The sequence below is a fragment of the Acinonyx jubatus genome, chromosome D4, assembly GCF_027475565.1.
Source record: "Acinonyx jubatus isolate Ajub_Pintada_27869175 chromosome D4, VMU_Ajub_asm_v1.0, whole genome shotgun sequence".
Taxonomy (NCBI): Eukaryota; Metazoa; Chordata; class Mammalia; order Carnivora; family Felidae; genus Acinonyx; species Acinonyx jubatus.
Genome location: NC_069391.1, coordinates 55,489,449 through 55,503,315, shown reverse-complemented (window position 1 = coordinate 55,503,315; position 13,867 = coordinate 55,489,449).

Below are 13,867 nucleotides of genomic sequence, written 5' to 3'. Positions count from 1 at the left end.
AAACAAACAAACAAAAACCTCCGGTGGAAGCTATTTAATTTAAACAAATGAATTGGAAGATTAGCTGAATAAGTGAAGTCGGGCTGAATGATAGGACAAGAACACTGCTGGAAAAGTTAACCAAACAGGGCTAGGATAAAAGCCATGTCCTCATTATCCACAGTGGAATGTCAAAACATGTTCCTCTAATATTTTTTAAAAATTAGAAATAGAAACTTTAATATACAATTTAGAAATATGGAGGCAAAAACAGAAGCAGCAACTTAAGATGCAAATTATCATATCCAGGAAGAGTGAGTTGCGTGGGGCATGGATTGGGGCAGCAGAGCACCTTTGTGGTTCTTCGTGAATCTTGACTTTTTGAAAGGAGGTTTTTAATTTGTTCATTTTTGTTTTTTAAGAGAGAGAGAGCATGTGAGTGGGACAGAAGGGCAGAGGGAGAGAGAGAATAAAATTTAAGCAGTTTCTACACTCAGTACGGAGCCCGACACAGGGCTCGACCCCACCACCCTAGGATAATGAAATCAAGAGTTGGTCGCTTGACTGACTGAGCCACCCAGGTGCTCAGTGAAGGGCAAAAAGAAGAGAGTGATTCTTCTGGAAATCTCAGTAAAGAATGACTGAGTCAAAATTGACATCATTCAGCAAAACTTTATTCTTAAAGTTTCTTTCCTCTACGAAATAGGAAATTTTAGAACTTTAACTTTGGGAGAGGGTAAGAAAGGACAATGAATCAAATCTGTCATAGTCTACAAATAGAAACTGTTCGCAAAATGAGTAAGACCCTTATTAATCAATTGGATTAAATAAATTACACATGAAAATACACTCTTGTGGTCTCGGTGTGTAGGCTTCAAAATACAGGTTTCTGACATGTCCTAAAATATATTTCTGAATGTGCTTTCCTTTTGGTCTTCAGATTTAGCCAGACATTTATCAATATAGCTGCTAAAAATTGAATAGAACATTACCACAAGATGGCAGCTTTGAACGTATTTGAAAATGTTGATTATGAACATCAAAATGCCTCCAACTGAAATGAACAGTGAGACATCTGCCATTCCTCTTCTGGTTCAAAAAATGTTCATGTGATCTTTGAAAGCAGAATAAATGCAATTTTTTCATTTTGTTGGAAACAAATGGCTTGCGAGGTTAGTAGTTTGCACATGGCTGAAAGTCTCAACCAAATACTAATGACCAAGATGTGTCTTCTTATTGACTAGAATTCTCCTGTATACATTATCCTCCTTCATCATGATCACTTATCATTAGGCCCTTCCAGGCCACAAAATGAAGAGTGAGTGGCATATCACCCAAATGGTTTCGCATACAATCGATTAGTATGCCAGCACCAAAGACACTGATCATTTGTGACAAGGGTGAAAGGGCTAGGCAGCTATGGGAATCAGCTCCATTCAGCCACTGAGAGTACAAATAATGAAAATCATGGTTAACTCTGTAAATGTACACCTAATGTTTAAAAAAAAATGGTCTAATAGAAGCCTATAAAAAATATTACAACTCATTTTTAACTTACTCTGAAAAAATTCCCATTTATGGAACAGTTACAAGAATACAATAAACTCCCACATACACTGCACCTAAATTTACCGATTGTCAATATTCTGCATGTTTTCCTTGTCACTTTATTTCCATATATACCTATATGTTGTATATATATTTTTTTCTTTTTTCTGAACAAATTGAAAGTAGCCGTTATCAGGACCCCTTGTCCTGTATTTCCACGTATCTCTTAAGAATAATGGCATTCTCTTAAATAACCGCAACACAGCTGTCAAATTCAGGAAAATTAACATGGTACAATACAATTTTCTAATATATAGTCCCTATTAAGTTGGTCCGATAGTTCCAATAGAGTCCTCTACAGGGATCTTTTTTTTTAAAAACATAACTGCTTCAACTTTTTCAAGAAGAAATAAAAATAGCATGACATAAAAATATCAAAAACATAAGAAAGAAAAACATATCACTCGAGTTGGACAAAGCCAATAAAATCCAAAGAGGTGGGTAAAAGAGAAAGATGAGGACTTTCTATGGAATTCTCTTGAAGAAGGAGAAGGAGAAGAAGAAGAGGTAGTCAACATCTGTATGTGATGGGCAACATGAGAGAACCAACCAAGTTTGCACCCAAACAGTCCTGGGTTGGTTTCATGTCTATTAGCAATATGTCATTGAACAAGTTCAATTGCTTCTAGAAGCCTCAGTTGTCTTGTCAGTAAAAGAAGAACAGCTCTTACAAAACAGGGATTTTTAGAACACTAAAAGCGCAGTGCATGGCAAGTACATCTCCTGATGCCTGGAAAGTAGTATGTGCTTAATAAATTTTCACTTCCCTCCCTAGAATCATGAAAACTTCACTTTTTCCAACAACTTCCATAAAAAAAGGCCTGGCCAGAAAAAAGAATTTACACCCGAAACTTAAATCTTGTGATTCACGATGCCATGCTGCACACTGGTTTCCAAATGAACGCTCTCATCCCACTGCCATCGAGGGGCATGTCACAGCTAATTATCTGTCATCGCGCCCTGTTGCATAGGCGGTACCTTGCCTGCTGCTGCTGGGACCTCCGTGCTGTCTGTTGATTCATTTGCATTGCCTCCTGAGTGTCTCTGCTGTGTATGGATCACACAGAATGAAGCCCAGGGGCCAACTGGCAGGCCCATCTGAATTGTGGAACATATCTGAGGCCCCTCCTCATTACTTAGTGAGTAATGTGGGGGATGTTCGCCGGTTCACACACCCTGGCAATGTAAACGGTCATCTGCTGCCTCATCTGCTTTCCTGCGTCTGGGGTGCAGGACCAGATCGGCTGAGGAACTTTGCTAGCACTTATGCAAATAGCTATGGGAGCTCCTGGGTTTGGCAACATTTCCTTTCAGAAGCCTCATTTGTGGCGGCACCGTCTGCCTCTTTTGTGCCTTCACAGCTTTGTGAGGCAACCTCAAAATAGATCTTTCCCCTACTCTTGTTGTATTTATGTCCCTTTGCCACGAAAAAATTGAAACTCTTCTCAGTACATTTAATACACCCTGTACAGTGGAAACTCCAAAAGAACATCTATTTAAGACAGAATCAGACTACACATACCAAACTAAGGGGAAACGCATTTCCTTAACTGACTCCCCCATTGAGTTTTAAAATACATAAATAAATGCTTAAAGCACGTGTAGACACAAAATCCTAAACTGTTAGGCATACATGTATAATACTATAATTTTGTTCTATTACAAACTTTATGCTTCTAACTATGCTGCATAACAGATACTTAAAAAGTAAAACTAACTTGATTCGAATTTTTAAAATTATCTTCAAATTACTAACTTCCCAAAGCACTGTGGAATCTGCAATGGTGCTTTACTAAGTAACAAGAATGTGGTTTAATTTTGGTATAAATTTTTATTCCATTAATAAATAGATCAGGTTTCTTCATTTTGCCCCTCTCTTTTCGCTGTCTTATGCTATACTTTATGATATGAGATGCTTCTACAGAAACTAAACTCGAAGTTTTCTTAGAAAAGAAGGAAAAACATAAATCATTAAATATAAGCCCCAAGGGTGGGAAATTTACCTACAAGGGACTGTGAAAACCACTGCCAGTGTTGCTTAAGACTGACTTCCTCTAGGTGTCAGTATAGTCCCAGAACTTGCAAACTTTAGTGCTAATGAAAAAAGAGCACAGTAAAATAAATATGTTTATGCCAGTCTATACTATTTATACATTTGAAGGATTTTTCTTTTGAAAACTGAGCTAAAATTGCAACCGTGAATGTTCATCTGCAGATGACAGAATGGATTTTGTACTAGAAGGAACAAAATGTGGCAATGATACATTTTTGCAAACACACATTATTTTCCATACCTTTTTTGGCATTGTAAGGCCCTATCATTCATTCTTAGGCATCATAAATTATCTTCTCCTTTCCAGACACATAATGTTTTAGAAACTCACTAAACCTTATTGAGGTCATTATTGCTATCAATTACAGTAATCGGACTCAATTCAACAAGCCCATCAGCATGGAGTCTTGAATTACATCTTTCTCACCAAAAGCACAGATTTGTTTAATGAGACTAACACAGAGTTTAAAACGTAATGCAAGGTGAAGGGGATTAAGAGTACCCTTATCTTGATGAGCATCAAGTAATACAGGGAACTTTTGATCACTAAGCTCTACCCCAGAAGCTAACAAAGCGCTGTGTGGTAACTCTGCTGGAATTAACATAAAAAAACAAAAAAGTAAATAAAAATATTTTACATTCAAAAAAAGTAATACATCCACATACAGTGATTCGGAAGAGTATGTATTTGATACGTATCAAAGCATGCTCTCTATGAAAACACCCATCCCTTTAGTCAGGTCATTTTTTGTTTCCTCTTCTCTCCAAATTAAGTTTCTCGGTCGGCTGTATCTGTCCTCTGGATGCCTCCCAAGGATCAAACCAGAGAAGTAAGAGTGACCTCTCTAAACTTACAGATCTTGTGCATTTCAGAAATCCACTAGAGCTTACCTCTTCATTTTTCTCCAAACTTTATTTGAAAAAACATCAAGTCCTCAGATGATTGGAAAAGCAAAACCATGGCTACTGACGCACATTTCATCTTCAGCCCATTTCTGAGACCACATGACACAGGAAGTCTGCATGTATGTATGTATGTGTCCAATTGCAGTGGTATGATTTGTAGCTGCCCCCCTCCCCCCCAAAAAATAGCTGAAGATCTGAATCAGGCAGATAATGACACACAAGGCAGTCAGGAAACAAGAAGATGACAGGATCTCTTCCAGAGTTCGCACAACCATGGTCTCCTCCAAACAGCCAGGGCACTTCATGTCTTACATCACTAACATTATCTTATCATCTGAGGAGGGAGACAATTACAGAGAAAGCTAGATGGCCTGGGTTACCGAACTATCAGGGTCTGGAAGACATCACTGGAAAATTTAGAAAGGTGGTTCTAATGACATCACAGACAACTCCTTTCATCTACAGCAAAATGTAAAGTGTTCCCTCTCTGATCAAATGTAACAAAAATTTCAAAAAAAAATTTTTTTTAACATTTATTCATTAGAGAGACAGAGTGTGAGTGGGGGGAGGGGCAGAGAGAGAGGGAGACCCAGAATCTGAAGCAGGCTCCAGGCTCTGAGTTGTCGGCACAGAGCCCGAAGCAGGCCAAAAACTCATGGACCGTGAGATCATGACCTGAACTGAAGGTGGACGTTTAACCCACTGAGTCACCCAGGCGCCCCAGTGACAGAAATTTCAGGAAAAAAATAAAGAAGGAAAAGAGGAGGGGAGGGAGATGGAGGGGAGGAGGAGGAGAAGAGGAAGAAAAAGAGGAAGAAGAGAAGGAAGGAAGGAAGGAAGGAGGGAGGGAGGGAGGGAGGGAAGGAAGGAAGGAAGGAAGGAAGGAAGGAAGGAAGGAAGGAAAGGAAGGGAGAGAGGGAGGAAATAAATAAAATTCCATGATGGAAGTGACACTGTCTACTAAAGAAATTAATATATATTTATTAATTTGTCTGTTTGAATGGCTGAAAAATTATTACCCTATCCTGGACACCAAATCTTCAGTTATTCAATTTGCTTCCATAGCCCTTTGGCCAACTCTACTGATCATGTCATTCTTATAGCTGAAGGTTAAAGTTCATTTATAAAAGTTCTTCAGAGAATTAAATTGGAGCTATGCCCACTTTTTTTGAGGCTTTATTTTGCACTGTGCCAAAACACTTTTAAAAATATTTCTATATTTGCTTAAGTAAAGGATTTTTTCTTATTTAAGAATATTTCAGGAGATCTCTAGAGAAGCTATTTCATAAGTTTAAAATACTTGTTTCAGTTTCCTGCTTGCCACTGTAACAAATTACCATAAACTTGATGGTTTACAGTAACACAAATTTATTTTCCTACGCTTCTGGAGGCCAGATGTCCAAAATCAGCTTCACTGGGTTGAAATCAAGGTGTGGGGAGAATTGTGCTCCTTCACAAGGCTTTAGGGGAGAATCCTTTTCTTGGCCTTTCCCAGCTTCTAGAGAATATTATTCCTTGCATTCCTTAGTTTATGGCCCCTTCTTCCATCTCCAAAGCCAGCAGGGTTCTCTCTGGTTATATGGCCTTCTTCTCTTCTATTTGTCAAATCTTCCACTTGGGATAGCTGCGATTGCATTTAAGGACCACCTAGATAACCTAGGATAATGTCACCATCTTGAGACACTTAATTTAATCAAGACTGCGAAACCCATTTTGTCATGTGAGGTAACAGTCACAGTTTCCAGGGATTAGGACCTGGATATCTTTGAGGGCCATTTTCCACCTGACCATAAATACTTTCTTTGGGTGCCCATTTTGAGAAATTGGCTTGCTTGTTACCAATAGAGAAAAATTTAGCCACTTCCAAATTCTACATTTTTCTTCATTAAACTGCCATGAAAATTTTATCCTTAGCCTCTCTTTCAGCAATGATAGAGGACACTGAATCAAGATTGGAAAACTGACTGAGGATTTCCACTATATCCTCATAAATCTTCCACGAAGCTTCCCGCTCTCCAATTATTTTCCCTCCTCTCTGCCTGTATTCCTCATTTTCTGCTATGTTTCTTTTCTAATACTTCTAGAATACACATTTTGGTTTAACCATATGGCAGAAATGTTCACATTCTTCATCTTAATCCTAGTTGTTTTTTGGGGTTTTTTTGCCCCCCTTTTCTTTAAACTTCCATGCAATCAAGATGGCTTTATATATTACAATTTTCACAAGAAAGGTAAGTCACTTGCCCTTGTAAAAATATATTTCAGACTTAAAAAGTGTCCCACGGGGCATCGTCATTCCATTGCTCTTTACAGACTACAAACTCTCCAAGGGATCTCAACCCTTCTACTTTTCATTTCCCTCTCAATGTGGCTAATGCCCAAATCTCTATATTTAACCTTAGCCCCTGCCATGAGCTTCAGTTTCATATATGTAACTGCGGGCTAGACAAACCCATTCAACTTGCTCTAAAGAGCTTCAAAGGCTATATTTCCAAAATGCAACTATTTCATTTTCCTACATAAAAATGCTTCATCCTCCTTCAGCCTTTGCCTCAGGTAAAAGTTCTGCCATCTACAAGTCACTTGGAACCTTGGGAGCCATTTTGGATTCCTCCTTTCTCCTTCATCTGCTAGCTAGCCACCAATCATCTTTATAGCTAATCCACACCATATCTGCTCATTTGTCCCCCAAAATAGTTTTCATTGCCCTTTCTTTAACCCTTTTACCACTGCCTAGCTGAATTTTTCCGGAACTTGGATACTTTCATTTAGTGAGACTTTCAGAATGTTAACAAGCCAAATCAGTTACAAACCATAAAGCATTTATTAAATACATAGGTTGAGTAATGCTTTCAGGGCAAGTAACACTGTGCTATTTCTGAGAAAATTATAGGACTTACTGAAAATTGAGACTCTATTATAAGAAATATGTCTAATATTGGAACACACGTTTAAAACTGCTTCATAACATATTCTTTCAAACCTGGCAGTGTTTACCTGAACCTGAATGCATAATTTTACTTGGAGATGATATTAATCTATGTTTGAGGTTCTTTGTGAATGTGAGTCCGATATGACACCTCCTTCCTAGATCTTCCCTCTGCCCTGCCTCTCCCTCATTGATAGGACCTGAAATTTAATCAACCACTGTTTCCTTCCCCATCTCACTTCTTCCTCTTACTACCAAACTGTTCTGCTAAATCTTAACTATATCCCTGCCCCACCTAAAATAGTCAGTAAAAGTGCAATCTCCTTAGCATGCCTTTGGCGCCTTCTGCAACCAGTCTGGGACAGCTTTGCAAGCTGTCTCACCCTCTTCCCATAGGTTAGGTTCTAGGACCACCAACCACTGGCTTTTCTCAAAAAAAGCATGTTTTTTCTTGCTTCTGGCTATGATTCATGCTCTTCTCTCTGCTCCACCTTTTCTGCACCTGACCAGTCTTACTCTGCAACGCAATTTGACCAAGGCTTATCCTTGGCAGTTTCCATGCTAGCAGCCTTGCGATCCTACATATTCTTTGAGAACAGAAACTATGTCTTACTTGTTTTTTGTGACCAGGTACTCCGCAGATTACCTAGTGCCGGGTACAAGCAAGTAGATACATACTAAATTGAACAAAATTGAGCAGAGTGAACTTAAAGGAGCTGCTCGCACAACTCCTAACTTCCACGGGGTGGCACTATTCTATTTTCAACAGAGACCAAAAAAAGATCCCAACACCCGGAAGTACAAGGGCCGTGTTCAGTGTATTTGTATAGATCCCGCACGTGTCTGTGCATGTGCAGAGTGGAACTCTCCTCACTGATACCCACTTACATCAAAGCAAAATATGGACCGTCAGTTTTGGTGTCTCCTTTTTGATCTTTACAAACGCAGAATTTAAAAAAATATTAAATTACTGGGCAGTTATCATAGCCAATCTACCTAAACAGAAAGGACCTGGTATATTTTTTTCTTTGATAGCGTTAGCCCCCAAAGGTTTTCAGAGTAGTTATGACAGTGAATGGCCACTCTTGCGATAATTCAAGGTATTCCCAACTAGAGAGACAGAATGGAAAGACTGCAGGGGGCTTATGAGCAAAGAGCCTTTGCTGGGTACAACTTTACCTCTCTGACATTCACAGTCTCAAGTACAAACACTGGACAGTAATGCTTAACTTTAAATTCTGATGGGAAACATTAAACATTGCACAACCTACAAGACACGGAAAGTATTGGCACAGCGAAGAAATAGAGGATACGATGATTATTATTTGAGGAAATTAGACAGATAAGGAGATTTACAAAATTCATGCGGTCTTGATGTTCGTTAATTGATAAACTGATACATATTAAACATTTTTTAAGAGTTTGACCGAAAATGTATTTGCAAGCAGGGAGTGCCAAACTGAAAGTGGCAAGGGGCACCCTGCCTGCAGGAACCAGGGTAAAGACCTGAGTGAAGAAAGTACGGAAGCAAAGAAAGGAAATTATTTGACTGGTTACAGCTTAAAGCCCCTTTGGCTGTTAATGATTGGTTGTCCTTAGTGTTTTGATTTCACAACCTTGAGGCGTTTACAGGCTTTGACCAATGTGGGTATCTAGATCACATAGCTCTACTGAGCTACATCAAGCCTCCTTGTTTCTTTAATTTAACAAGTTTAAAGAATCGAAGTGCTTTTTCATCTTGGCCGGTTGCCTAGGCTGGAATCTATTTTAGCCACTTTTTTTGATGTGTAACAAGTCATGTAGGCCTCATTTTTATCGGCTATAAAATGGATCTTAAGGAAATCTCTGCCTCATTTGCTTGTTAGGGGGGTTGACTTCAAAATTAGCTACAAGTCTAATGGTAATGGTGGAGCAGGAGTGCTAGAAATACAGGATGTGGCAAAAGCTCTCTTTGCCCAAAGCTCTATCCATTAGTCCCCATAGTCCAAACCTCACCTTTCAGCTCAGAATGCTGATTCCGGGGCGCCTGGGTGGCTCAGTCCGTTGAGCTTCTGACTCTTGGTTTTGGTCACGTCATGATTTCACGGTTGGGTTCGTGAGTTCGAGCTCCCCATCGGCTCTGCACTGGCAGGGCGGAATCTGCTTGGGATTCTGTCGCTCTCCCTCTCTCCCTCTCTCTACCCCTCCCCCACTCACACTGTCTCAGTTTCTCTCAAATAATAAAAAAATAAACTTAGAAAAATCTTTAATAAAAAAATGTTGATCCCACTGATTCTGGATTCAAAAAATAATGTTTAGGATCTTTCAATGGGCTTTAAAAATAAAGCTTATTGTATATTCAGTAATCTCTCCCACCTTCAAGGTGTTCTTTCCCTTTAAGGAGACAAAGCCCTTGGCTTACTCTGTATATTTATTTACCTGGCAAATTCCATCCTACAGATGCTGCCTTAATTTCTGTTCTGGTGCTTCCCCTAGTTGAGTGAAAAAAATGTTTGATAACAATGTCATTGTTACCAATAGTATTTTATTTTGGAGTTCTGCCTTTCTTCAACAGAGATTAGACACTTATTTCTTAAGTATCAGGCAACCATAGAAGGAACAGAAGAAACCCGGTGTCTTTAAAATAGAAACATAGGAAATCATTTTAGTACTTTAAAATATTTTAATATTTAATACTAATAGCTACTATTATTTTCAATAATATTTTAATTTTTTTATTTTATTTTTTTAAACTTTTTTTTTATGTTTTTTTTTTAAATTTATTTTTGAGAGAGTGCCAACGAGGGAGGGACAGAGAGAGGGGGACAGAGGATCCGAAGCAGGCTCTAGGCTGACAAGCTGACAGCAGTGAGCCCGATGCAGGGCTCAGACTCACCAACCGAAACTTGAAATCCTGACCTGAGCCACAGCTGGATGCTCAACCTAGGTGCCCCTAATGTTGTATTTTTTTTTTTTATATAATATCTTTTTATGTCCCATACCCATTATTTGGGTAATGGCTACTGGAAGCATGCAGATTGCCTACCCCTTGCATGATTGGAACACAAAAGCATGGGGAAGTGAACATCTGAGCAATGAATATCTCCCTCAATCAGTAGTTAATTCCTAAAATTCCACAGTTAAGATTCATTCTTTTGACTTAAAACCTTTGACCCCTGGTAAACACATCCAAGGGCAGATGACTCTTGAGGCCTTATCAAATATTTGCATCTAAAGATGAGTGATCTTATCAGATCCCTTCCCCCACTGAGCACACTTTGAAAACACGAAGGTAAAGAAAGCAAAAAGGTTCCAAAACCTGCAGGACAATGGGGAGACTGCGGTACACTAACGCCATGATTTTAAATATTCCCAGCCACGTTATGAAGTTCATATTTTTAAGATATTTATTGACATCTTACAGATAAAATGAAGCTCAGAGAGGCCATTAAACATCAAGTAGCAGAGCTGGTATTCAGATGAAAATCTGTATCTCTAATATATATATTATATATGTATAATATATATATAATATCTGTATCTCTCTATATGTATATATATGTGTGTATATACACACACACACACACACACATATATATATACATATATATATATAATCTCCAAAGTTCAGACTATAAGACCAAGACAAGACTGACTTTATCAATGTCACAGTCCAGTGTAAGATGTACTGCCTGTCCCATATCATACGGCCAGAAAGCTGCCAGGTTATGGACAGTTCAGAGAAAAGGAACTCTCTAAACAAGGAGCCTTTGTTAAAATGGCAACCTCAACTTTATAGCTCTTACCCATACGTCTAGATCTTTCTCCCTTGTCCTTCCACACAGGTTAATAAGCTTGATTTCATATACGTAAGGATCTTCAAGAATATGTTTCAAATTCTAAGCTTTTGGAAGCTATGAGTGTTCACAGAAAATATCATAACCAGGAGTTACTTTATGAACTTTTCCCCGCAACCAAACATTACGTCACTTGCTCTCCACCCTTTTCCTCCCCAACTTAAAACAATTATAATTATAAGAGATGTTGTAAGGGAACCTGATATGATACTACACTGCCTTCCTTCACAAAATTAAATATAGAAGTTGAAACTGACTACTGTTAAGATTCTTTCCCCAAGTTCACCACTGTGAACCCAGCTTGACAGAACTAATGGCATTTTCCAAAAGTGATGGTGCTATCCTGGAGTTTTCGACATTTCTGTCACTGTCTTGTTTTCCAGGCGGTAAACACATTTCTACCAGCAAAGGAACAAAAGTGAATTCATCCAAACCTTTGTAAGCAAATAATATTTGTTAGTTCAGTGGTAGATCAGATCCCACGTATCACCTTTAAAAACCAACCACTTCATTGAAATTCAACGATACAAGAGGCATGTTCAGGAATCACGATCCATGATGCAATTTTCCTATTTGTGTACGAACGTGGCTTTCTTATATGCTTTCTCCAGTTGACTAATCAAAGTAACTGCAAAAAATCTTTTTCAGTTAAAGAATCTGTAAGATGTGGCAAAGGTTTCATTTATTTGTTCACTGGTTCGTTCAGCAAGTAATGAATTACAAGCCCACTGGGCATAGAGCACTAAGGTTACAAATATGTGCAAGGCATGGGTTTTGGGCCCCAAGAAATTTACAGCTTAGGATATCTACATATGAAAAACAACCATGCAAAGTAGCTTAGGATATGCAAGTAAGTACCAAAATAACCTTGCAGGTGCCATAGTCCCACAATCTATGTTAGGGTCAGGAGGTCACTCAAAGGAAAGGGTGCTTCAGGAAGCATTTGAACTTGCAAAGGGCAGCTGCTGTCCCATCTCAGCTGACTGTCTTCGTCATCCTGCAGGTGTGAGGCTATCAGGTCTCACTATTTTTCAAAAGAAAATCCAGAATGCTTATCTTATGAGGAAATCTCCCAATATTTAATTGGTATTGCCTACATATTAAAAAAAAGAAAACTATACAAGTTAAAAAAGTACATATATACACAAAACACAAAAGAAAAAAAAATCAGCTTGCCAATTCTATTCATATAGTTTTCAAAAGAGCAGGGAACCACATCTGATCAGCATGGCCTGGAAAGGCTATATATGCAAAAGGCAGTATTTTAGTTGTGTCTTGAAGAGGATATAAACGTTTCAAAAGAGAGTAGGGAAAATAAGTATTTCAAATGGAAGCGAATGCTTGAAGAATGAGAAGTCAGCTGGAAAATGCTTTTAAGAAGCAGATAGGCAGGGGTTTTATCAGAATTCTTTATGTCACAGTGATGTATTGATCTTTGAAAAGTAGATGATGATGGGGTGCCTGGGTGGCTCGGTCGGTTAAGCGTCCGACTTCGTCTCAGGTCATGATCTCATGGTTCCTGGGTTGGAGCCCCACATCGGGCTCTGTGCTGACAGCTGGGAGCCTGGAGCCCGCTTCGGATTCTGTGTCTCCCTCTCTCTCTGCCCCTCCCCCACTCATGCTCTGTCTGTCAAAAAATAAATGTTTAAAAAAATTTTTTTAAAGTAGACGATGATGATAATATAGTAGCATCTAAGATCTAAACCATTTTGAAAGAGGTGTTTTTTTCTTACTGTTACAAAATGAAATATGTTAAAGTTAGAAAGTACAGACAGGCCAAGATAGGAAAATGATGCCTTCCATATTGTATCACCTAAATATGACTATTAACATTGTGTTAAATAAAATAATAATAGGTAACATTTTCTGTATATTTGCTGTACTGTAAGCACTGTACTGAGCACTCTTTAAGTCCTCACTCATTTTCTATGAAAATATAGATGTTAAGCCAAAACTGATCATATGTATACTGTTTTCTAAGTCATTTATACACAAAAATATTATGAATATTGTTCTATGTCATCTTCTACAGTGTCATCTTTAGTCCTGCTTACTATTCTATTGTATAAATAAATAAATCTGTGATTATTTATTGAATCAGTTCTCAATTGATGGGCATTTATTTGTAGTTTTTTTTTTTCCTCTATCAAGTATCAGCTTGATGGATTTGATCAAAAGAGGGCATCCAATTTAAATAGCTAGAACAACATTAGGTGGGTTATTAAAGCTTACACAGTCGGTTAAAATCTACCATTCAGCTGTGGTTCCATCAGAGCTAAGGCTCCATTCCTCCGAGATGCTTTTGGCCCTGCTTTCCTCCAAGGGTCTGCTTAGTCCTCTGGCTGGCAAAGAGATGAGATCAGCAGTTCTGGGCCTCGCATCAAAACACAGCAACAGCCGGAACAGAAACCAGCTCTTCGAGTGCCCCAGCAAGTGCTCTATTATGTCTCATATACCCATTTGTGAACCATTTCCTGTGGTGGGTCAGAAGTCATCAATACTTTAGTAGAGACCAGTGTTTCTGAATTAATGCCTGGAAATAAAAAGTGGATTTAT